This window comes from Macrobrachium rosenbergii, chromosome 6, assembly GCF_040412425.1.
Source record: "Macrobrachium rosenbergii isolate ZJJX-2024 chromosome 6, ASM4041242v1, whole genome shotgun sequence".
Classification (NCBI taxonomy): domain Eukaryota; kingdom Metazoa; phylum Arthropoda; class Malacostraca; order Decapoda; family Palaemonidae; genus Macrobrachium; species Macrobrachium rosenbergii.
Window position 1 is genome coordinate 23,266,648 of NC_089746.1, and position 26,836 is coordinate 23,293,483.

Here is a 26,836-nt window from a genome sequence, read left to right on the forward strand (position 1 = left end):
ATGTGATGAATGTATATGTGTGTGTGTGTGTGTGTGTGTGTGTGTGTGTGTGTGTGTGTGTGTGTACATATATACACACATATATACAGTAATACCTCGAACTTGCGCGATTGGAGTTCCACGAATTCACCGACACATGAATTTTTCATTGGAACCTAACTAATGGTCATACACGAGTTTTTCACAGACACGCGAACATTTGCGAACACTGAGAAACCCTGCAAAAGTGTTTGTTTAATTATTTATGTAATTTAAAAGTTTTCAAGCTTTCATGTGTAAATTAAATAACATTAAATATTATTAAAAGTAATAATTTCTCTCTCTCTCTCTCTCTCTCTCTCTCTTTCTTTTAGTGAGATGAATTTTTATGGTACATGTATACAGGTATGTTTATTTGTATGATAAATAAACTTTTTACGTAATAATAAGTACTAATTTTCAAATATTAATAAGATTAATAATATAATAATAATAATAATAATAATAATAATAATAATAATAATAATAATAATAAAACTGTAATACAAAATTTGTATTATCTTGAACAAACAAATTCTTCCCTCATCTTTTGTAAGAAGGTGGAAGGCAAAAGTTGTCAGACATGTCATTTAACATGACAAGAATGGGAGTGCTGCTAATAAGTGGTCAAATTTTTCTTGTAATTCTCTCTCTCTCTCTCTCTCTGTCCGTAATAATTCATAAAAAATTTCACTCTCTTAAGTAAGGGCAACTGTTATCTCTCTCTCTCTCTCTCTCTCTCTCTCTCTCTCTCTCTCTCTCTCTCTCTCTCTCTCTCTCTCTCTCATTCGAAGTTAGCCAACCTACGTATTACAGCACTGTTTCTCTGTATGTCTTTAACTGTACAGTAGATAATTTTGAATTGATCTAATTTTACCTGTACCATTTACAAACTGTAAATGGGCAGTTCTAAAACATAGAGACATAGAACATTTCAGAACAAAGAGAAAGTGACAATAAAAAAGTGTAAAAACAAGGTTGAGAAGGCTTCTAAAAATAGATTGGTGGAATGGGGGAGAGAGTCACACAATATATTCTTAAGTCAACCATTTATTTCTTTTTTAATGGTAATGTATTAAGCCAACTCTCTCTCTCTCTCTCTCTCTCTCTCTCTCTCTCTCTCTCTCTCTCTCTCTCTCGTGTGTTATTCTCTCAGTCTCCGTAATAATTGATAAATAATTTCACTCTCTTAAGTAGGGACAACCCTTGAACCAGGCGATTCTTTACCGCATGTGTTGGTTCTGGCTCTCTCTCTCTCTCTCTCTCTCTCTCTCTCTCTCTCTCTCTCTCTCGTTCATAGTTAGCGCTCACACATTTTTACAACTTATTAATTCTCTATACGTCTTTACCTGGTTGACATAAAAACTGAGATTTGGAAGAGAATTTCTCTCTCTCTCTCTCTCTCTCTCTCTCTCTCTCTCTCTCTCTCTCTCCCTTCCAACCGATCTATTTTTAGAATCGTCTCAACCTCTTTTTAACAACTTCTTTATTCTGTGTCTCTTTCTCTTTGTTCTGAAATGCTTTTTCATGAACAAACAGTGTTTTATATTATGACTAATACAACTCTCGGTTATTATGTCTCTATGTTTTAGAACGTATTTGCAACACTAGCGCATTTAAACTTTGTAGACGATACAGGTCAAATTAGATAAATTTAAACTATCTACTGTACAGGTAAAGATGTATAGAGAATTAATAGTTGTAAAAATGTGTGAGCGCTAACTATGAAAGAGAGAGAGAGATAGGGGTTGTCCTTACTTAAGAGAGTGAAATTATTTATCAATTATTATGGAGACTGTGAGAATAACACACAAGAGAGAGAGAGAGAGAGAGAGAGAGAGAGAGAGAGAGAGAGAGAGAGAGAGAGAGAAAAAGTTAAGTATACCTTAGTTTTACAAGACCACTGAGCTGATTAACAAGCTCTCCTAGGGCTGGCCTGAAGGATCAGACTTATTTACGTGGTTAAGAACCAACTGGTTACTTAGAAGGATCAGACTTATTTTACGTGGCTAAGAACCAACTGGTTACTTAGAAGGATCAGACTTATTTTACGTGGCTAAGAACCAACTGGTTACTTAGCAGCAGGACCTACAGCTTATTGTGGAATCCGAACCACATCATAGCGAGAAATGAATTTCTATCACCAGAAATAAATTCCTCTAACTCTTCATCAGCCGGCCGGAGATTCGAACTAGGGCCTAGCAAGTGCTAGTCCACAGCTCTACCGACTCACCCAACAAAGAGCTTTAGAGAGAGAGAGAGAGAGAGAGAGATATATTGTCCTTACTTGAAATATCAAGTTATATCATTTATGAATTATTTTATTACAGAGAGAGAGAGAGAGAGAGAGAGAGAGAGAGAGAGAGAGTTATTCTTATGTTAGATATCAAAAGATGGAAATTCAGTATTAAACTAACTATTAAATGACATTAAAGTTACTGTATTTTCATTTAAAAGTTAGCTTAATACATTACCCTTAAAAAAAGAAATAAATGGTGTGACTCTCTCCCCCATTCCACCGATCTATTTTTATAAGTCTTCTCAACCTCGTTTTTACAAACTTCTTTATTCTGTCACTTTCTCTTTGTTCTGAATTGCTCTATGTTCTGAAATGCTCTATGTCTCTATGTTTTAGAACGGCACATTTACAGTTTGTAAACGGTACAGGTAAAATTAGATCAATTCAAAATTATCTACAGAACAGTTAAAGGCATACAGAGAAACAGTGCTGTAATACGTAGGTTGGCTAACTTCGAACGAGAGAGATAACTGTTGTCCTTACTTAAGAGAGTGAAATTTTTTATGAATTATTATGGACACAACACACGCACACACACACACACACACAGAGAGAGAGAGAGAGAGAGAGAGAGAGAGAGAGAGAGAGAGAGAGAGAGAGAGAGAGAGAGAGAGAGAGAGAGAGAGAATTACAAGTAAAATTTGACCACTGATTAGCAACACTCCCCTTCTTGTCATGTTAAATGACATGTCTGACAGCTTTTGCCTTCACCTCCTTCTTACAAAAGACGAGGAAAGAATTTGTTTGTTAAAAATAACACGAATTTTGTAATTACAGTTTTATTATTATTATTATTATTATTATTATTATTATTATTATTAACTTATTTGAAAATTAGTACTTATTATTAGGTAAAAAGTTTATTTATCATACAAATACACATACCTGTATACATGTACCATAAAAATTCATCTCATTAAAAAGAGAGAGAGAGAGAGAGAGAGAGAGAGAGAGAGAGAGAGAGAGAGAAATTATTACTTTTAATAATATTTAATGTTATTTAATTTACACATAAAAGCTTGAAAACTTATAAATTACATAAATAATTAAACAAACACTTTTGCAGGGTTTCTCAGTGTTCGCGTGTCTGTGAAAAACTTGTGTATGACCATTAGTTAGGTTCCAACGAAAAATTCATGTGACTGTGAATTTGAATTGCAAGTCAGAGGTATTACTGTGTATATATATATATATATATATATATATATATATATATATATATATATATATATATATATATATATATATATATATAGTAATACCTCGATCTTACACGATTCAAGTTGTGCGAATTCACAGACACATGAACTTTTCATGGGAACCTAACTAATTATCATACAAAATTTTTTCACAGACGTGTGACATTTGCGAATCCGAGAGAGAGAGAGAGAGAGAGAGAGAGAGAGAGAGAGAGAGAGAGAGAGAGAGAGAGAGAGAGAGAGAGAGAGAGAGAGAGAGAGTATGGTTGTCCTTACTTAAGAGTGAAATTATTTATCAGTTATTATGGAGACAGTGAGAACAACATGAGTGAGAGAGAAGCTTTCCTTACGTTAGATATCAGATGAAAATTCATGATTTATGAAGGAAAAAGGTAAGAGAGAGAGAGAGAGAGAGAGAGAGAGAGAGAGAGAGAGAGAGAGAGAGAGAGAGAGAGAGAGAGAGATAGTAGCCTACGTAGAAATCCTCTGACACACTGTGGGCAACGACTGACATATTTGACAGCTTTTGCCCTCGCCCCTCTCTTCGAAGGTTTCACAAAAGATTGGGAAATGATATTTGTTTAGGTATCACATAATTTACTATAGAAATGTATAAATTTTGTAATTACAGTTTTATTATTATTATTATTATTATTATTTAAAAATTAGCACTTATTATTGGGTAAATCATTTATTTTATCATATACATGTAAGAGAAGAGAGAATTTTTATGGTTACATGTACTTGTTCATTTGTTTTGTTGACAAATAATTGATTTACCTAATACAGGTCCCCCTCTCTTTAGCAAATTCTACATATGCGAATTCACTATTTTGCGAATTACATTTTTATACCTTCATTCTTTTTTGCGAGGGAAAATTCGCAATTATGTGAGTAAGATATGCGCATCACAATACTCATTTCATCTCTGCATGAACAGCTGAGTGATGCATGTGGCGCCAAATACAGTATTATTTGTGGAGTTCGGGTGCCCAGTCTGTAGCTAACACAATCCCGATCGTATGTTTACTAGTTCTCGCTATTTCATATTCATACTGCTAGTTATTTTTCTGCATAATGGGACCCAAACGACCAGCATCATCTTCTTCAAATGAAAGTGTTGCAAAGTGTCAAAGAAAAGCTCTGACCCTTGAAACAAAACTGGAAATATTACGGAGAGCAGACACAGGTGATGGTAATAGCACTCTTGGATGTGTGTTTGGAGCTGGTGAATCCACAATTAGGAATATTAAGGTTAATGCACAAAAGATTCGTGCTTCAGTGATACAGTCTACTCCGTTATCAGCAAAAATAACAAGAGTCAGAAATCCACTGGTTGAAAAAATGGAAAAAATGCTCTCTCTCTATATTGAATGTGAGATGAAAGTAAAGCATTCAAAGCTTAAAATAGTGTTTTATGAGGAAAGGCATTACATTTTTATCAGCGTGTGGTTGAAAATGAAAACATAAAAGATCCAGAGCCTTTTGTTGCAAGTCAGGGATGGTTAGATAAATTTATTCGTAGAATTTGCATAATATCGTTTTGTGTGATGAAAGTGGAAGTGCTGACCATGACGCTGCTGCCAAATTTCCAGAAGAACTTAAAGCTATCGTGCGTGAAATGGGATATAGCCCAAAGCAAGTTTTTAATGCCGACGAGACAGGACTATTCTGGAAAAGTATGACTAATAGAATGTATATAAGCAGAGAAGAAAAAAGTTCCCCTGGTTTCAAGCCCTTTAAAGATAGGATAACATTGACATTACATGGCAACGCGGCAGGTGATTTCAAGTTAAAGCCTGCAGCTGTTTATCACGGACAAAACCCTTGTGCATTAATAGGCGTAAGTAAACAGACGATGCCTGTTCACTGGTATGCAAATAAAAAAGGATGGATGACAGCGGCGACAGCTGTAGAAGAAAGTGGAAATGATGATGATGGTGATGATATGAAAATTAAAGATCTGAGTGCGAAAAAACTGTCTGAATTGTTCTCCGATACTGAAGCATTAATTCAGAAATTCGAAAATTTCGATCCTGACTACGAGAGAAGTTTAAAGTTAAAACGGCAGATATAAGAAGTGCTTGCTCCATACAACGAACTTTATAATCATAAGAGAAATGTAATGAAGCAATCAACCATGCTAAATTTCTTTAGACCATTGTCTACCACCCCAGAACCCGCAACATCAGCACTGTCTAGTAGGAACAGTACACCTGAACTTGGACATTCGTCATCGTCATCACGATCAACACTCGACGTCACTCTTCCGTTCCTTGAGTCGGGCCCAGATGATCCATCCCCCACCCCACAGATGTAAAAAAATTTTCTTATTCATCAATCAAAATTTTTTGGGGGTAAATTAAATGTTTCATTTCTTGAACTGCTCATTTGTTGTTTTCGTAGAGAAAAAAGAAAAGAAGAGAAAACATTTTTATGCATTTGTTGTTCAAAGAAAAAATATTTCAGCGTCACTGTCATTCTTTTGTTTATGTATGAGGCTTACCTAGCCACCATTCTATGCACCTTTTCGCCAGAAATTATGCATTTTATGTTACTTGTGTATGATAAAAGCATTCTGTAATACTTGTTTTCGTTTTAACCGTGAAAAATATTATTCATTATGATATATTCATGACCTGGGAACCTAACCCTATTTTTCCCATTGGTTTATATATTCTCTTTATGCAATTTCAATACATACATGCAAGGTTTTTTTGTCCCCTAACCCTCGCATAAAGAGAGGGAGACCTGTTCAAGTCCTAATTTTCAAATATTAATAATAATAATAATATTAATATAATAATAATATAACTGTAATTACAAAATTTAAACACTTCTATAGTAAATTATGTGATATTTTAAACAAACAAATATCATTTCCCAATCTTTTGTGAAACTTTTGAAGAGAGGGGCGAGGGCAAAGCTGTCAAATATATCAGTCATTCCCCACAGTGTGTCAAAGGATTTCTGGTACTATGTCTGTCTCTATGTCTCTTTCTTTCTTTTTCCTTCATAAATCATGAATTTCCATCTTTTGATATCTAACGTAAGAAGGACTTCTCTCTTTCTCTCTCTCTCAAGTTATTCTCTCTGTCTCTGTAATAATTCATAAATAATTTAAACTTGATATTTCAAGTAAGGACAACTCTCTCTCTCTCTCTCTCTCTCTCTCTCTCTCTCTCTCTCTCTCTCATTATTCTCTGTCTCCGTAATAATTGATAAATAATTTAAAATTGATACTTCAAGTAAGGACAACTCTCTCTCTCTCTCTCTCGTTATTCTCTGTCTCCGTAATAATTCATAAATAATTTAAACTTGATATTTCAAATAAGGACAATCTCTCTCTCTCTCTCTCTCTCTCTCTCTCTCTCTCGTTATTCTCTGTCTCTGTAATAATTGATAAATAATTTCACTCTCTTAAGTAAGGACAACATTCTCTCTCTCTCTCTCTCTCTCTCTCTCTCTCTCTCTCTCTCTCTCTCTCTCTCTCTCTCTCTCTCTCTCTCTCTCTCGTTCATAGTTAGCGCTCACACATTTTTACAACTTATTATTTCTCTGTATGTCTTTACCTGTACAATAGATTTTAAATTGATCTAGTTTTACCTGTACTGTCTACGAAGTGTAGCCTAAATGCGCTAGTGTGGCAAATACGTTCTAAAACATAGAGACATAATAACTAAGAGTTGTATTAGTCCAAATAAAAACACTGTCTGTTCATGAAAAAGCATTTCAGAACAAGGAGAAAGGGACGTAGAATAAAGAAGTTATTAAAAAGAGGTCGAAAAGACTTCTAAAAATAGATCAGTCGGCAGGGGAGAGAGAAAAATTCTGTTCCAACTCTCTTTTTCTATGTCAACCATTTATTTCTTTTTTTGAGGGCAATTTATAAAGCTAACTTTTAAATGAAATTACAGTAACTTGAATTTTATGTAAAAGTTAGCTTAAAAATTTGGGAGGATGATTAGGGTCATATCTATTGTTTAAACTTTGGAAATAAGTATTTATCAGCACTTTTTGAGACCATAAAGATCCAGGTTAGACCAGTCCAGGATCATCGCATCCATCGCCCAAGTAGAGGGCCAAGAAACGGGGAGCAGAACAGAGGAAGGCAGTGATTCCTGGAAGTTGTGAATAGATCTAGGGCTGGTTGACCCCATAAATTCCAAAGGTTGGAGCACACGCAAAAATCTAGTATCCATTCTGTGGGCAGAATTTGCTTGTGACAGCTCAACTCGTCTGCCAGGACATTGCACTTGCCCTGTATGAACCTGGTGACTAACCGATTCTGATTCCGATCCGCCCAGCATAGCAGGTCTCTCACTATTTCGCAGAGCGAATAAGAGTGGGTTCCCCCTTGATGTTTGATATATGCTACGGCTGTGGTATTGTCTGTGTAATGCTATAGTCTTGTTGTGAACCTGCGCTGCGAAGTGTTGCAGACCTAGCTGTATTGCTTTCAACTCTCTTACGTTGATATGAAGTCCTTTCTCCTCCAAGGACCACCTCCCGGAGACTTCCAGATTCCCGAGGAGCACTCCCCAACTAGATACGATGCGTCAGAAAAGAAGCCTAGGTCGGGGCTCACCAGAAAGAGAGATTTCCCTTCCAAAAGTCTGTCTATGGACCTCCACCACCGCAGATCCTCCTTTACCTCCACCACCGCAGATCCTCCTTTATCTCCGGGGTTATCGAAAAAAAGTGACAGTCCTAATGCACCTTCCGATACCAGCAAGCAAGCTCTTAAACAGAATTGGAGTGGTCTCACGTGTATTCTCTCCAGTCTCACAAATTGCTCCAGAGAAGCCAGAGTCCCCAAGAGACTCATCCACTGGGTAGCGGAGGAAGAGGGAAGCGAGAAGAAGAGGTCTACCTTCCTCAGACAGTCTTTTACTCTCCTGAGTGATGGAGAAGCCCGAAAACTCGGAGAGTCTATCAGAACTCCCAAATAAAGAATTTTCTGAGTGAGATTCATTTGAGATTTCTCGAAATTCATTAACAGTCACAATTCCTGGTTAAAAAGAAGAGTGTTCTGCAACTCCTCCATGCAACGTTTCTTCATGGACGAACGAATCAGCCAATTGTCTAGATATAGCGCAATACTCACTCCCACCAGATGTAGCCAACCCGCCAAAGGAGCCAACACTCAAGTGAAAACTTGTGGGGCAGTCGAGAGACCAAAACAAAGTGCTCGAAACTGATAGATCTGGTCCTCGAAAACGAATCGAAGGTATTTCCTTGAGTCCAGGTGAATCAGAATATGGAAATCTCCCTGATGGATGGAAGTGAGAACTGAATGGATGGTTTCCAAGTTGAATTTTGTCTTCTCTTTGAAGACATTCAACACACCTATATCTAGCACCAGTCTCCAACCCCCTGAAGCCTTGGGCACTACAAAAAGGCAACTGTAAAAAGTTTTTGAGTCTACCTTTACTACTTCTATGGCTTCCTTGCTCATAAAAGAGCCCTTGATAGGGCTGAATATCTCTCCAATCCTATGGAGTAAGCCGTCAATATGACGGAAGTACTGGCCAGTGGTGGATTCTCCCTGAAGGGGATGGAGTATCCCTCCTTTAAAACTTTCACAACTCACTGATCCGCTCCTCTTTTGCTCCATCTCTCCCAGAAGAGACAAAGCCTTACCCCTACTGGAGCATGAAGGACTGAATTCTCACTTGCAAGAGGCTGGCTTGAAAGAAGAAGATTTCTTAATTGCACGGGGCACAGATCTAACTGATCCTCGGGACCTGGAGCACAGTCTCTTGATTCCCTCCACGAAAAGGCTTTGATTGAAGAGGAGATGAGGGTTTAGCTGAGAAAGCAGACTAGTCCCTCTGGTGTTTCGTTGATTGGGTCGATAAATCTTGACTCGATTTTCTTGTGTAGGCTCAATGCAATCTCACTTATGGTGGATTGTGGGAACAAATGTTGTTTGTCCAAAGAAGAGCCGATTTCTGTGGGGCCGTAACGCCCTTTGATGCGAGAGACCAGCTAATTCCTGTGATCCATCTCTAACAGGTTTCCTGCGCAGGGGAGGAAATGAAACATGTCTGAAGATTCATCACACAAAAAAAGAGGATCTTGAAGCTTCTTGGCAACTGCTCCCACACACCAGTCAAGGAAACTCAACACCTCAAAGGACTTGAACAAACTCTTCAAAAGATGGTCTATCTCCTGGGCTGAAAAGAATGTCTTGGCTGAAGCAAGAGCCAACCTACACCCCGCATCAATGAGCACAGAAAAGTCCCCCTGGGAGGAGGCAGCCACTCCCAGGGAAGGAGCTTCTCCTGCTGCATAAGACAAGTACAGCATACGTGCAAGACGAGAGGGTGGAACACTAAAACATGTTTTCCTTGTTCTCTCTTCTCGGAAAGCCAGTTCTCTACCTGGCGAAGAGCTTTCTTCGATGAAGAAGAGAGAACAACCTTGGGAAGTCTCATCAAATCTACAGGCTGATTGCTCATCCAGAAAGACAAAGCTGGAGAGGAAGGAGCGGCTGGTGTGGAAAAATACGGGAACTGCTGCAGAAGGAACTTGAGGAATGTCGCATATGGCACAGAAGACCAGTTCTGATCCTCTTCCTCGTCTTCAGAGGAGATCGGAGACAAAACTGGGTCTTGATTCACGAGCTGTCTGTGCTGCAGTTTTCTGTAAAAGTTGAAGGATGTTATCCAGTTGATGTTGCAAAGGCGCAAGAGCTGGGTCCAACGCATGAGAAGGATAATCAGAAGATACAGGGAGCTTGGAGTCTTGAGGGGGCTCAAGCGCTACAGGAAGCTCGAAAGCTCCAGGGCGCTCCAACAAGATAGTGTCTGACCACCTCGGGCACCTGGCTGCTGCAGGGCGCTTGGCTGCTTCAGGGTGCTTAGCCACACCAGGGTGCCTGGCTGCATCAGGGCACCTGCTGCTACAGGGCGTTTGGCTGTTATAACAGTTTTTAGAGAGGAGGCTCCAACATATCACAGATTTTGGCTATTTGCAAGTGGTTGTGGTCCCTAACCCCCGTGAATACCAGGGGTCGACTGTACTAACTGCAATCATGCTTAGCAACAGGAGTAGCAACACCAGCAGAGGCATGAAGGGAGGTTTATTAACCCCCAAACAAACAAGAGATGCCTTTATGCTCCTCTACAATTTGGAGTTGAACTTAAGCAAATAGGTAGCAGAGCCATCCTTAACTCTTTTTGCTAGGATGGTCTTTACACCAATCCTGGCCTCTGTAAAGAGCACAAAGTACTTGGGGATTAATATCACAGAAGTACATTATGGTGGCATTTAGAATTTTGGGTTTGTATGATGAAAGAATGGTTTGTGTGGATTGTTTGTTTCATTTTGCTGTTGTGATTTTTTTTTGTATGCCAGGAAGGAGCACACTAGTTAAGTATTTTTTCTTTTTTTTTACTTGCAGTTTGCTTAAGTGGATTAGCGTAGAGTGAGGAGCTCCCCTTCACCTGAACCGTGGGAACCTACAGATATAATAGGATTTGCATTGGCAATTGCCAGATCAGTCTAAGAGCTGGAGAGGAAGAAACAAGCTGATTGCGTCTGTGGAGTGTCACTTCCTTGGCCACTGGAATCAGAAAGCACTCATGGAGTGGGAAGACGAGAGATAAAAGGCATGGGTGGTTGTAATGTGACACTAGTGGAGGAAAGTTGGGAGTACAGTTTTGGGGGCGCATCTGTGGTTCACTCAGCATTTTGTACTCAAGTTGTTTCTGCAAGGAGGTGTAGTGTTTGGAGAGAAGAAACGGAAAACTGTGGCAAATTGCAGAGGCAGGGGATGCTGTTGAGTAGTGCATAAAAAGATGGTGGGCTCTTGGCTCTGTTGGAAGCCTTAAGTAAAGTATAGTGTGAAAAAGAAAAAAAAGGAGAAATCACCTCCAGGAGGGAGAGAGAAAAAGATTAAGACAGAGAAGGTTGAGGTGGATCAAGAAAGTCAAAGGTTACTGAAAAGTTGATGTAGACTATGGAAGTAAAATATAACATTGGATTTCCTGATTCCTTGACAGCAAGGCTTTGAAGTTTTTTGTGGTCATTATAGATTTAGGTTTAGGAATTAGGTTTAGGTTCTTTTGGGGGTCATGGTAGTATTAAGTTAGGCTAAGTTAGGTATGGGAGGATAAGTTTATCATATTACAGTTTTTATATGACCATTGCAGTATTAAGATAATAAAATTAGGTCAAGGAAAGTCGAGTTTCATTTAATAACCTCCAATCATACTGCCCCAATTGTGTACAATAAAAAAAAAACCCTACATAATACTTTGGTGCCCAATGTGGGCCCGTGATAGTAAAGGAAGAGTGCGGTACATGACTGGAGATGGCGGAGAGAAAAGGTTTGGAAAGTGTTGGGTCAGGTGAAGGGGGAGCAGGGTTGGAATGAGAGGTTGGATAGGCTGATGTGCATGATGGTCAGCACGCAGGATAAGTTAGGGGAAGCCCAGGTAAGGGAGAGTTACAACAATGGAGGCGATGGATGAGAAAGCCCAGGTAAGAGAAAGTAAATTGATTGCAAGAAAGGATGTGACGGAGAAGAGGATGGCTGAAATGGCTAAGAGTGGGCCCAACATTGGGAAGGCGAGAACGATGAGGTAAAAGGTGCAAAGGAGAAATTCCCTAAGAAAGGAAAGGAGTTGTCAAGTAAGAGTAAGGGAGCACCTGCCATGGTAGATGACATTATCAGTGAGGTGAGTGAAAGTGATGAGGAAGAGAAAAGTAAGAAAAAAAAGGAAAGAAGAAGAGAACACAAAAGGGAGAGGTGCGAGGAAAGAGGAGTTGAGTTCCCGGATTTGGAGGGTAGCTTGGAATCAGAAGTTGAGAACAACTGGAAGGGTGGAAGTGGCAGTAGTAGTAGTAGTGGTGAAGGTTTGAGTGAGGCAAAGGTGACAGAGGCCAAAACAATGTTCCTGAGGGAGGTTCCCTTGATTAAGAAATTTTTCATCGGGAATGGAAAATACATATGTGAGTTTTTTGGTGAGTATGAGAAGTACTGCAGGCAGAAGTATGGGGAGAATAAAAGTGTGTGGATGAAATGGCTGGGAGAGTTCTTAGACAGGTGATTAAAGATGTGCTATAGAAGTATGTGCGAGGGTGAGCCAGGGTATGAGTCCATGAAGGCTAGAGTAACTAAGCAGATGAAGAGAATGAAGGAAAGTATTGTATACAAGCAGGATGACAGGTTTGAGGAGGTGAGATGAAACCTGGAAAGGAAGTGAGTTTGTATGCCCATAGGTTAGAAGCTTTGGCCAGAAGGAAGTATGGAGAGGAAGGAATTGAGGAAAACAAACAAATCATACAGAAGTTCTTGGCCAACATCTCCGAAAAGATTAGGGTAATTTTGAATGAGAAGAAAAAAGATCGGAAGTGGTGGTTGGGGAAGAGCTTAAATTGGGAGGATGTTTTAGAGATCCTTGAAGACCTGAGAGTAGAGGATGATGAACCAAAGATGTACGTTGGGTCTGAGGTGGTAGATGGAAGGACATATAAGGACGCTTTGGTGAGGGAGGAGATAGGAGTGATGCGAGCTTTGTTGGAGGAGTGTAGGAGAGACCGGATGGAAAAGAGGAAAAAAGAATGTGAAAGTGAATGTGGGGAATAATGGGAAAAGGAACTGGAGCAGAAGCCAAGAGAGGTTTAGGAGTGGAAGTGCAAGTAGAGCAAATGGGAATTTGAGGGGAAGTCAGATGGGAATGAGTAGCAGTGACAAGGAGTGTTACAGGTGTAGAAGGGCTGGGCATGTGAAAGCAGATTGCAGACTGGCCAATGGTGAGTGTTTCAGCTGTGGAAAGAGAGGGCATATGCTGGTGGACTGCCCACAACCAAAAGAGTTGTAGTGTTTCAGCTGCGGAAAGGTGGGGCATCAAGTGAGAGACTGCCAGAGTGGAAAAAGTGTAGGAGGGAGTGGAAGTCGTTGTGGAAACTGTGGAATGAGTGGGCATTTTGCCAGGGCATGTAAGAAGTTAAAGTTAAAGTATACCTTAGTTTTACCAGACCACTGAGCTGATTAACAGCTCCTAGGGCTGGCCCGAAGATTAGACTTATTTTACGTGGCTAAGAACCAATTGGTTACTTAGCAACGGGACCTACAGCTTATTGTGGAATCCGAACCACATTATAGCGAGAAATGAATTTCTATCACCAGAAATAAATTCCTCTAACTCTTCATCAGCCGGCGGCGGGAATTGAACTCCGGCCCATCGAATGACGGTCTGAAACTCAACTGACTCGGCCAACAAAGGGCTAAGGCATGTAAGAACCTCTGAGTAAGTGTGAAGGATGTGGAATGGAGGGTCAAGTGAAGGAAGTCTGCCGTCCCAAACCCCAACCTCAGGGAAACTAAGCGTGAAAGGGATTTACTGTGGTGAGCCCTCTGGTATGGAAGGGATAGATGTACTGCATGTGAGAGAATGGTTTGTAAGTGGGAACGTCTGTTTCGGGGAACAAGGAGATCGTTATGTGTGTTAGAGTAAAATGTGGTGGAGTGTTACTGAAAGCACTGATTGATACCAATTGTAGTGGAAATGTGGTTTTCAGAAAGGGTTATGAGAAAATAAAAGAAAGAGTAGCACGGAGGGAGGAATGTGCTGGATATGTAACAGGGATTGGAGGATTGGAAGTAAAGGTGTGCGCGAGGTTTGTTGAGTCCGTTACAGTTGCAGGAATAAGGTTGGAGGAGGATGCTTTTTATGTTATGGACAGAGTGAATGAGAGGTATGATATGTTGCTGGGGTACGCATTTTTTAAGAAAAACAGTAAAAGTGTACCCGTAACAAAAAATGATAGAGATATGAATGAGGAGTGAAACAAGTGTGAAGTTGTATGTAGACGAGGATGGACAAGTAAGTTTGAAGATGGTTTCTGGAGTGGAGGTGTATGCAATGGAGGACGTACAATTGCCAAAAGATTTGGGAGTGTGCAAAGTGTGAAAGTTTCGTGGAGAACCAATGTTGAGTCAGTGCAGAAAGTTTGGGTGACATATTCATGTTGGATGGGAGCTCTCGTGTTATGAGATAGAGCGGGTTGCACATGTGTTTGATGGAATTATGGATGTAAGGGACCCTAAGGTGTGTGGAGATGTGAAAAGAAAAGGTGGAGGAGCATACATCTGGGTGATAGATTGGGAAGCTCAAGAAGTGTGATCGATTTGAGTAATGATAAACACGGTAAGGGATATGATGTGATTTTTGAAGGGGAAATGCCAGAAGAGTGGAGTAAAGAAAAGCTTAGGGAAAAGGTGAGATTGAATGAGAAGTTGAGCAAGAAAGAGAAAGAGCAGGTGTATGAGCTGTTGTGGGAAAGGAGGGGTGTGTTAAGTCAAGGTGATGAGGACTTTGGGACACCTACATTGCCAGAGTTCTGTATTTGGCTGACAGACGACACACTAATTTATCACAGACCACGACATTTCCCTGCTCCCGTAACACAAGAGATCAAAGAGCAGTGTGAGGAATTAGAAAGGATAGGAGTAACTGAACTCAGTAAGAGTGCTTGGAATAGTCCAATTGTGCTGGTAAGAAAGCCTTTTGAGACACTTCGAATGTGTTTTGATTATTGGAGAGTAAATGAAGTGACAGTGAAAGAAAGATTTCATGTGTGTGTGGTGTCTGACTGTGTCAGTATTCATGGGATGAAAGTGTTTAGCAAGATGGACCGGGTAGGGGGTATTATCAGATGCCAGTGGTGGAGGATTGTAGGACGATAGCTGCTTTCTTGACTAGGAAAAAACAGTATCAGTTCTGCAATCTCAGTTTTGGATTGGCTAATGCCCCAGCTGCATTTCAGAGAGCAATGAATTTGGTACTGAGTGGTTTTCCCAGTGAAAATGTGTTGGCGTTTCTTGACATTTTGGTGATGAGTAAGACTGTAGAAGAGCACAAGAAATTGGTGTGAGTGGTGTTGAAGAAGTTTGAGGAGGTGGGGGTGAAAGTCAAGGTGAGTAAGTGTGAGTGGTTCATGGAAAAGGTGGAGTTTTTGGGTCATAAGGTGAGTGAGTCTGAAGTACAAAAGGCAGAAAAGTTTGTGAAGAAAGTGAGAAATTTCCCTCAACCCAGGACTGTGCAAGAGTTGCATGGATTTCTGGGATTGATCGAGTTTCGAAGGAAGTTTGTGGAAGATTGTTTGGGAACTGCAAAGCCACTGTCAGAATGGACAGGCTGCAAGAAGAGTACAGTTGTAAGGTGGGAGTATCTGCCAAGAGGATTGGTAGTAACACGTGAGAGTAAGGGGGTGTGGTGACTAGACGTCTGAAAGTGTGTGGTATGGATTGAATGATCTGGCAGATAAAGGCTTGAAGGTGACGGTGCCTAGAAGTGTAAATGAACTGAGGGTAGAAGTGACTGAAGAAGTTTGCAAGAGGACTGGATGGTTAGGAATGTCAAATGTGGAGCGGTATCAGAAGAGTCTGAGGGCTATGATGTGTCCAGTAGCAGCCCTATTTCAGGTTGTTTTGATGGCAGTGAGTAAGAAGTATAAGGTGCCTGTGTTTGTACATGTTGAGGGTGAAAAACCTATAGTGTGTTGGCATGAGAGAGTGAAAGAGAGTAAGCGTGAGTTGCATTTGCAGTGTTTGAGTGGGGTAGACTATAACTAGGTTGTAGAGAAAAAGAGCTATGAATGGAAGTATGAGAAGGAGGAAAACATTGAGGAGAGAATGTTGGAGTTGATGGGAGTGGAAGATGGCAGTAAGGAAGTAAGTGAAGGATGTTTGGTTGGTGGTAGAGACAAGTGTCAGTGCATGCACAGGAGGGGGCAATGCAATGATTGTGGGAGTAGATGTCAGTGAAGGACAGTACTATGGTTTGATTGACACAGGAGCACAAATATCATTGGTGAACGTCTTGCGATTAGGGATGCTGAGAGAGTGAATTGGAAGCGTTAAAAGGAGAGCGGTGAATGTGTCAATAAGAGGTATAATAAGATGATCAGTTGAATGGGAGGAAGTGAGGTTGAAGGTAAAGTTAGGAGAGTTTGAGGTGGAGGAGTGTTTTGTGGCACTGGGGATGGGCAAATGCCGATTATTTCCTGTTTGGGATAGATTTCTTGAGGAAGAATGGATTGGTGGTGGATGTTGGGAAAGGAGTTCTGTTGAAAGATGAGGTTGTAATGGGGTAAATTCAAAGTGAGGCTGTAAATATGGCCAGGTTTGTGGGAATGATTGATGGAGTCTGAATGAGGAGGAGGATATAGTGGAGTTGGACAAGTGAGAATGAATTGCTAACAACAGAGGATGTTGAGGAGATGCAGCAGAAGTGTTTGATAGTGAGTGAGTGAGTGAGTTAAAGAGGTGTATCTGAGAGCTGTACTGTGTGATTTGTGTTGTGTGAAGGAGTGGTGTATTTTTTTCATGAGAGAGGATGGGAGAGTTGATGTATGTTCCAGTGTTTTCGATGAGTGGATCAGTGGGGATGTGTATGTTAGTCAATGAGAAATATAGACATATGGGGAAGTTTAAGTTAGTCGAGTGTATGAAAGAGTGAATGTTTTCCCCATATTTCAGGAAAATTTGTACGGATGTGGCAGTTACATGTGAAGAATGTCAGAGGGAAAAATACCTGTTTTGAAGTTGAGTATAAAAGAGCCGTTTGAGTAAGTGGCAACTGATTGTGTAACTTTGCCAGTAACTGCAAGCAGAAGTATAGGAGTGGTTGTTATGGTAGATCATAAGAGTAAGTTTGTAAGTTGTGAAGCGGTGAAGAATAAAACTAGGAGACAGAAAAAGAGTAAGACTGAGAAGGCTGAGGGTGAATCAAGAAAGTGAAAAGGTTACTGAAGTTGATGTTGACAGTGAAAAACCATGGAAGTAAAATTATAACATTGGATTTCCTCATTTATTAACAGCAAAGCTTTAAAGCTTTTTTTATGGTTGTTATACATTTAGGTTTAGGAATTAGGTTTAGGCTCTTTTGGGGGTGGTAGTATTAAGTTAGGTATAGGTGGATAAGTTTGTCAAATTAAGGTTTTTACCATTTGTATTAAAGTAATAAATTAGGTTAAGGAAAATGAGTTTCATTTAATAACCTCTAAATCTGTTCCTATCATACTGACCCAATTGTGTACAATACAAAAAGTCCCTACATGACAACTAAAAATTTTAAAAGTAATGTGTATTTTTACTAGGTAAACAAACCAATACCTTCATATAGAGTCCTTCTCCTGTGCATGTCCTTGATATCTGTATACTGACTGAGAAAACAAAAGAATAACAGAGGCAGGCCTAGAACATCATGCCCACTCCATACTCAAGCCATTTGTGGTTCCAGCCCAACTGGGTGGGCTACCTTCTCTATGAAAGGCTTTTGGTTTGTTTACCTATGAAAATATAAATTTTAAAATTTGTCACTTGTTCCCAAGGGCATGAGGATCTACCTCACTGGAGGAGAGAATCCTATTACAAGGCCTGTCCTCCCCTGGGCAGTGCCTAAAAACCTTAGGTTTCCTATCCAAGGTAGTAAACTTAACTGATTGAGGGGTTTGGCTCATCTTTACTCAATACACAAAACTCAACAATCATACAATTCAATATACTCCAGCAAGAAAAAAATGAAAGAAAGCAAACAGCAAGTCGGGCAGAGTCTGCAGAGATGTTTATACACGACGGCGGCTGGAAGCCAAGCGGAGTGCATACCAACAAGTGGGCGGGGCTTTCCCCTACCTGTCAATAGTTAATGACCTTGTCTGAAAGTTAAATGGCTGTTACAGTTCACATTGCAAGATGGCTTTCCCTACCTGCCAATAGTTAATGACCTTGTCTGAAAGTTAAATGGCTGTTGCAGTTCTCATTCGCAAGATGGCTTTCCCCTTACCTGTCAATAGTTAATGACCTTGTCTGAAAGTTAAATGGTTGTTACAGTTCACATTCACAAGCTAAATCCTATGTAAAAACCTTCACGTTTGTACCTGCCTAGTAACAAATGTTCATATATGCCTATGACGCATTTTAGTACAAGCGCCACAAATGAGGCTATGACATACTGCACTAAGCTGTTGTTCACCACAGTATACTGCATATTTTCTCATATTACAATACAAGTTGGATCCTGCTTCCATAATACAGCAAATAAAAAAATATTTACTGACATCCCAAAGTACATCCGCTTTTATTCTGAATGAGCTAATGCCGACCAACTTGAAAACAATGAAAAAGTTCAGGCCTTTAGAACATTAATGAAACAAACAATGAATATCTATCAGGCGACAACATTTTGAAACTCTCCTTACCTTGCTTGTGGAGTAGGTTGTGCAGATGGCTGCTGTGGTGTGTTTGGAGCACCTTCTGCCTCTGGTCTAATACCTAGTGGTTCTGTGGGGACTTTCTTCACCCTCTTCAAAAACTCCCAAGAGCTGACTGAAATGCAGAAAATTCATTTGTTCTTACAAAATATATAATAGATATTTACAAAATATAAAAACAATTTTTAAAAGTTTTTCTTATTAACCCTTTAACACCGAAGCCCTATTTTCAAAAACGTCTCCCGAGTCATGCGGCCTCCGAGAGGTAGAAGCGCTGCGGAAAAAGTTTTTCAAAAAATCACAGCGCTTAGTTTTCAAGATTAAGAGTTCATTTTTTGCTCCTTTTTTCTCATTGCCTGAAGTTTAGTATGCAACCATCAGAAATAAAAAAAATATCATTATCATATATAAATATTGAATATATGACAGCGAAAAAAAACTCAGTATATAATTGTATACAAATCGCACTGTAAGGAAAACGGTTGAAGCTAATGAGTTAATTTTTTTTAGTTGTATTGTACACTAAATTGCGATGATTTTGGTATATAACAGATTGTAAAACGATTAAAGCAACACAGAGAAAATATTATCACAAAATGATGCATGAATTAAACAGCGGACGTAAAAAGTTTTTTCAAAATTCACCAAAAATCAAAATATTGTGCTAGAGACTTTCCAATTGTGCCAAAATGAAGGAAATTGATTGAATATTACTAGGCTGTAAGTTTTTTAGCTTACAATTGCATTTTTGAACCATTTCGATCGAGTTAAAGTTGACCGAAGGTTGATTTTTTCTATTTATCGTTATTTCGATGTAAATATAAAAAAACTGTGAAGAACTAAAGGAATGATATATTTTTTGTTGTATTCTACATGAAATTGTGCACATTTTGATGTATAACACTTTATGTAACAAATAATATGAAACGGCGAAAAATTACGGCAAGCTGACGCAAGAAATGACAGGATTTTTCAGCAGAGTCCACACAAGACGGAGCGAAGGAAAATTTTTTTAAAATTCACCAAAAATCTACATATTGTGCTAGAGACTTTCCGTTTGTTGCAAAATGAAGGTAAATGATTGATTGTTACTCGAATGTAATAATTATGGCTTGCGGATGCGTTTTTCCATCATTTGGTCGAGTCAAAGTTGACCGAATGTTAAAATTTTGTCAGTTATCGTGATTTCGGCGAAAATATTAAAAACTGTGAAGAGCTAAAGGAATGACATATTTTTGGTTGTATTCTACAAGAAATTTCGCACATTTTGATGTATAACACTTTATGTAACGAATAATACGAAACGGCGAAAAAAATTACGGCAAGCTTGACGCAAGAAATGACAGGATTTTCAGCAGAGTGGCGATGCGCTGGAGCTTAAGGAAAATTTTTTTCAAAAATTCACCAAAAATCTAAATAATGTGCTAGAGACTTTCCATTTGTTGCAAAATTAAGGTAAATGATTGATTGTTACTCGAATGTAATAATTATGGCTTACGGATGCGTTTTTCGATCATTTCGGTCGAATCAAAGTTGACCGAATGTTAAAATTTAGTCAGTTACCATGATTTCGGCAAAAATATTAAAAAACTGTGAAGAGCTAAAGGAATGACATATTTTTTGTTGTATTCTACATGAAATTGCGCACATTTTGATGTATAACACTTTATGTAACGAATAATATGAAACGGCGAAAAATGATGGCAAGCTGACGCAAGAAATGACAGGATTTTCATGAGTACGCCTGACGCCGAGCTAAGGAAAATTTTTTTCAAAAATTCACCAAAAATCTAAATAATGTGCTAGAGACTTTCCGTTTTGTTGCAAAATGAAGGTAAATGATTGATTGTTACTTGAATGTAATAATTATGGCTTACGGATGCGTTTTTTCGATAATTTCGGTCGAATCAAAGTTGACCGAATGTTAAAATTTTGTCAGTTATCGTGATTTCGATGTAAATATTAAAACACTGTGAAGAGCTAAAGGAATGATATATTTTTGTTGTATTCTACATGAAATTGCGCACATTTTGATGTATAACACTTTATGTAACGAATAATATGAAACGGCGAAAAAATTACGGCAAGCTGACGCAAGAAATGACAGGATTTTCAGCGGAGTTAGTGTGCGGAGCGGAGGGAAAATTTTTTCAAAAATTCACCAAAATTCTAAATATTGTGCTAGAGACTTTCCGTTTGTTGCAAAATGAAGGTAAATGATTGATTGTTACTCGAATGTAATAATTATGGCTTACGGATGCATTTTTTCGATCATTTCGGTCGAGTCAAAGTTGACTGAATGTTAAAATTCACTTTGGATGCTGGGTCCTTCTCCAGCATCCCAGTCTAAAACTCGCCTTACATGCTCACTTCCGACAGGCAGTATCGCTTTCACGGTCCTGACGCCTTTGTGACATCTCTGCAAACGTTCTGTTGCAGCACGAACACGCTAACACTCGCAAAAGTTCAACAAAACACGCCTGCGTCAAAAATATTGCTCCTGCAAGGTGCTGCTCTGATGCTCTCTGATGCGAGATGGGGAATTAGCGCATTATCGCGTCTGGGTGACGCTCAGAACAAAACAACAGCTGGATCCGTGAACTCCCAGCATCCGCCGAGGCGCGAGATTTGAAATCTTCCGCAAACTAGGCCTACAACTATTTTTTCCGCGAATATTTAAAAAAGCATTTTCAGTCGACGTTTGCAATGTCCACTCGGCATTCGACAGACAATTTTGGACGACGTTTAAAACGTCCAACAGGCGTTTAAGGGTTAAATGCTTACCTCTCTATTATGATTGCTGTGTTCTTCGCATGATGGGGGACAACAATTGTGTGCGAAAACTAAAAATTAATAGGATAGTTTAGTTTGAACTGTCTACTAACCTAACCCTTTTGGGTAGTTCAAGCATCTACTGTTTACCATTCAGTTTTTTCTTTGTCCACATGAGTGGGGAGGTTAGTGTAATACATAATAGAGGGGGTAAGCATTTAAAAATAAATCTCATTATAAAACTTTCTATTTTTGAAATGAATCTTACCTCTATTATGATAGCTCATTCACACATTAAATAAAAGGTGGTGGGAAATGGGTGTGAGACCAAATAATTACAACCCATGAGAAAACAACAAATTTCCACCAAGAATAACAAGCTTCTTACCTAATGATTAGAATCCATCAGCTGGTACTGCTGTCAGCAGAGAACTAATTTATTAAGTTGCAAGGACCTCTGAAGATGCTGGAGGCTCCTTGCAAGGGATACCACTCTCACTAATGAAAGTGGGACAAAGGCCTTGTGCCTATGCCAGCAGAGCAAAGACAGTAAATGAAAGAAGGCTCTTACCTATCTCAAAATAGACACCTGCATACTCCCCAAAAACTTCCTAAGTAAATAGGAAAGGCTAAAGCTTAGATACCCTAATCGTTCAGGATGTGAGTTCCTGTCATAATAAGGGGTGAAAGTGCTCTGCATGATTCATACTGAATCTCTACATCTTGCAAATAGCGCCAAGGCAAATATGGAGTTACATCTCCATTGGGCTGCGTTGACAACACTCTAGGATGGAACCTGAAGAAAGTTGCCACTGCTCTCACCTTGTGAAACTTATCTTTAGGGGTAGGGAGAAAGAGGGTTCTAGATTAGTGTAATACTTTTCTTGATCAGGTTCTCAAACAGAGGCCATGGAATATTTTTACATAGGATGATCTGGTATAAAACACTGTCTAAGGTCACTAGTCCTTTGTCAGCTCTTAGAGACAGAGATGTGACTGGACATAGGGTACAATCTGACACAAAGGAAGACAAATTGGGGACAAACAAAATGAGGAAGAGCCTGAGACTTAATATTTATTCTTTGCCTTGAAGGGTAAAGGAAGGACTGTCCCTTGGGAAGTAAAGCACCATTACAGGAGAGGGGCTGTAATGTGGGCAATGTAAAAACTGTCTTCATTATCAAATCTTTTATGAATGATAAGTTTAGGGTTTAAATGGAGGCATACTTAAATACTTGAGCATTACGCCTAAGCCCCCAGCCCAGTGGTTTAATCAGAGATTTAGGAATCCAGATTTAAGGAAATGAAGGGTTCACTAATGTCCAGGTTAGAAGTGATATCTAGACCAGAAATTCTTAATACACATGCTTACTCCTTAATAACATGAACATACAAACCTTAGCGTAGCATAAGTGAATAAAGCACTTCATAAGGTCATTATATAGAGGTATGGGTACAGGACATACTCTCTTGGAAAGCACCAGGCTCTACAGACAGACCTATGTCTCTGGTACAATGCATTAGTCAACTTCCTGTGGGAATTAATGACATCTTCTGCACTCCTTGAGAAAACCTCTTGCTCACAAGAGACAATCAAGTGTCTCCGCATGGACTGCTGAGGCATTGGGAGGTTTTGGTGAAACCCCATGCATCCAGGCTGCATAAGAAGATCCCTCCTGAATGGGATGGGTCTAGGCAGTCTAGCAGCTGAGATAGAAAATTTGGGAACCATTCGCTGAGTGGTGACCATGTAGTCACCATGGTCGTGTAATTTGCAGTTAGTTGAATTTGTCAGAACCTCTGAATCAAAGCCATTGGGGAAAAGAATAGAGAGCCAGATAAGACCAGTCCGCAGTATGTGACTAATGCCCAAGCTTTTGATCCTGAACCGTCAGGCAAAAGTTGAATCTTGTGGCAAAAAGGATCTAAAAGGGAGTGCCCTCAACTCACATAGAACCTTACCAACTTATGGGTGCAGGGTCCATTCTGACAACAAAATTTGAATATGATCATACCTGCTCAGCTGATTAGCCATAATACTCATTTTCTGGCACAACTGAGGAAAGAAAAAATATTCTTCCTTCCACCATGGTGAAAATGGTACTTGATCAGGAACAAAATGACATTTCTATAATAAAATAAAACTTTATATATACTTACCAAGTAATTACACAGCCATAAGTTTCTATTAACAGGCAGCTAGAATTTTTGAAATTGGAAGGGGTAGCGCTTATTTTTGTTTTAGTTAGCGACTAACCCTCCCACTTTCGGGGTAAGAGGAACTAGCTCATCAAAAGAGTTCAATATGTTTATGCCTTCCTGTGCATGCGAGGGGAGGAGGGAGGGTCTGATCATGTAATTACTTGGTAAGTATATATACAACTCTCTTTTATTATAAAAATGTCATTTTATTTAAGTAACTTACCAAATAATTATATAGCTGAATCCCTCATTGAAAGAGGTGGGATGCACGTGACCCTATCTATTCTAACACATTGTTAATTGTAATGAAATGAGAATAGAACAAATGCTAACGTTGATCAAATGTTTTCTGGTTCCTTACCTGGTGAGAGAGCTGCTGCAGGAGAATATTGCCTTTGGTTGGTGATCATCTCAACCCATAGCAGTGTGGCAGTATAGCCAGGAAGAGCCTGCTACTTTACTGAGATTCATTACTGCAAAGGAGTTTTCCAATTGCAGATAAAGAATTAAAATGTTGCCCCCTGCCCTGAGCTCAGTAACATAAACATGAAAGCAACCAGAGTAAGCAATGTAGTCGCCAGACCATAAACTAAAGCGCCACCATACAACAGAAAAAAACAAACTGGTGGGCACTCCCATACATAGTACCCCAGGCTTCCTTATGACTCAACACTCGTTTCAAGGTGAAGATAAAAAGTATGGAAGGGATAGTTTCACTCCCTCTCCAAACACAAGCCAGCAACCGAAAATGGACCCAAGGTACTGCAATTTTCATATATAGTTTTGACTTTGCTCAAGTAATGAGGCAAATATTGACCTACACTTCCAAAACGTTGTCTGGATAACTGAGGAGAGCGACAAATTGTTTAAAAGCCATGGACATGGCTATAGTTCTTACTTTGTGTACTTTCACTGATGGTAAGTCATCCTTCTTAAACTGTGAATGAGCCTACAGGATAAGATCCTTAAGAAAAAATGCCAGGGCATTTTTTTGAGAGTGGACGCAAGAGGATTCTTAACTGAGCACCAAAGGTTGCTCGATGCACCATGAATCTTTTCCCGTTCTTTGCAAGTAGTATTTTAGTGCCCTTGCAGGGCAAAGGGTCCTTTCTTCTTCAGGCCCTAAGAGATCTACCAGACTTTTGATAGAAAAGGAACGAGGCCACGGATTGAGGGTCTCATTTTTTGCTAAAACCCAAGGGTAAATGAACAAATAGCATTACCCTGAGAGAAACCGATTCTCTTATCTAATGTGTAGCTTGCTAACACACTTAGATGTACCTAATGCTACCAGAAACAGAGTCTTCCTTGTTAAATCTCTCATAGAGACTGAACTTAAGAGGTTCAAAAACAGGGTTCTGACAACCACTTTAAGACCACGTCTAGGTTCCAAGCTACTAATTTTTCTTCCTTTTTAGTCGTATCAAATGACTTGGCAAGATCGGACAAATCCTTATTAGGAGAGAGATCTACTCCTCTGTGTCAAAATACTGATCTCCAACATTGCTCTGTAGCCCTTAATGGTTGAGGAAGATAGTCCTCTAGATGATCTTAAATAGAGCAGGAAATCTCCAATCTCCGCTACTATTGTCTTAGAAGACAAGATGTTATGCATTCGGCACATGAATGGAAGACTGTCCACTTGGCCTGATACACATCGCTCAAGAACTGGCATCTGCATCAAGCTATAGCATCGGCAACAGGCCTTGAAAATCCCCTCAATTGCACCATTTTCCTGACAGTCTAAATGCAACAGCCTCGGAAAGTCTGTCAGAAGCTCTAACAAGTCCAGGAACCACTCCTGGGCTGGAAAAAATCGTGCTATTTGAGTCATGGTTACATTTTGGTGATTCAGAAACTTGTTGACAACTTCCCTTACCATCTTGAATGGAGAGAAGGCATACAGATCCCTGTCCAACCAATCCACAAGCATTGCATCTGTTGCCCATGCTTGTGGATCTGGGGCCAGCGAACAATGCAGAGGAAGACGAAAGTTCTTTGCAGTTGCAAATATATCAGAACTGGCTTTCCCACAGTTTCCAAAGTTTTAGACACATTAATGGATCAGAGTCCACTCTGTGGGGAGAACTTGCTTAGCCAGCTGGCTTAGTTCGTCCGCTAAGAGATTTAATTTCCCCTGAATAAACCTAGTTAGGATCTTCATCTGGTTTTGATCCACCCATAAGAAAAAGCTCTTGCTGCCTTGCAAAGGGTAAAAGAGTGTCCCCTCTTGCTTCTTGATTTAAGACAGTGCTGTGGTATTGTCTGAATGGACCGCCAATGTCTTTTCTGAACACTTCCACAGCAAATGCAATTCCAAGCAAGTTGCTTTCCAGCTCCTTTACATTGATATGCCATTTCCTTTGTTCTGGAGTCCAAACCTCAGAGACCTCCCTGTCTCCCAGAGAGCTCCCCAACCCAGGGTCTGAAGCGTCTGAATAAAACACTAAGTCAGGGGCTCAGAGGAAGGAGAGATTTCTTTTAAAACAGTCTGTTCTTTGAGTGCCACCACAGCAGGTCCTGTTTGCCTTGTTATTGGGAAATAAAAGTGTCCAGAAACTGCTTTCTGTTCCAACTGGCTCATAGATAAAATTGAAGTTCATGTACTCTTCCCAGAGATACAAATTGCTCTATGGAAGAGAGGGTCCCTAGTAGGCTCATCCAGCTGTTCGCAGAGCAAGATTGAATGGAGAGGAATTTGTCCACTTTCTGGAAGGCAGGATTCTATCCTTTGGGGAGGAAAAAACCAAAAAGTCAGAGAGTTTATCCTCATCCCCAAATATGCTATCTCCTGAGAAGGAGTCAGCTGTGACTTCTGAAAATTTACTATAAAGCCCAACTCCTGGGCTAGAAGGGTCTTTTGAAGGTCCTCGTACATACCTCCTTTGATCGAGAACAAAGGAGGCAATCGTCCAGACAGAGCAAAATGTTGACCCACATCAGATGTAACCATTTTCCTATGGGAGCTAAGACTACTTTGCATGAAACCTGGGTGGCCGTGTGGCCAGGCTGAAGCAATGGGCTCTGAACTGATACCCTGTTCTTGAAAATGAACCTTAGAAACTTCCTAGAGTCCTGATGAACTGGGACATGGAAGTATCGTCCCTCATTTCTACTA

The 26,836-nt window shown here is 39.8% G+C and overlaps 1 protein-coding gene and 1 long non-coding RNA gene across 5 annotated transcripts in view; one reads left to right on the forward strand and one right to left on the reverse strand.

Moving 5' to 3' along the window:
* The window catches only part of LOC136839731 (uncharacterized), a 29,647-nt gene extending 10,792 nt beyond the window's left edge, over positions 1-18,855 (reverse strand). The window contains exon 1 of the long non-coding RNA XR_010853443.1: positions 18,733-18,855. This is a non-coding gene — a long non-coding RNA (uncharacterized lncRNA). The remainder of the gene's footprint in view (positions 1-18,732) is intronic.
* Positions 1-26,836, forward strand: part of Tbca (Tubulin binding cofactor A) — a 258,271-nt gene that overhangs the window by 201,175 nt on the left and 30,260 nt on the right. The gene's annotated exons all lie outside the window — the stretch shown is intronic.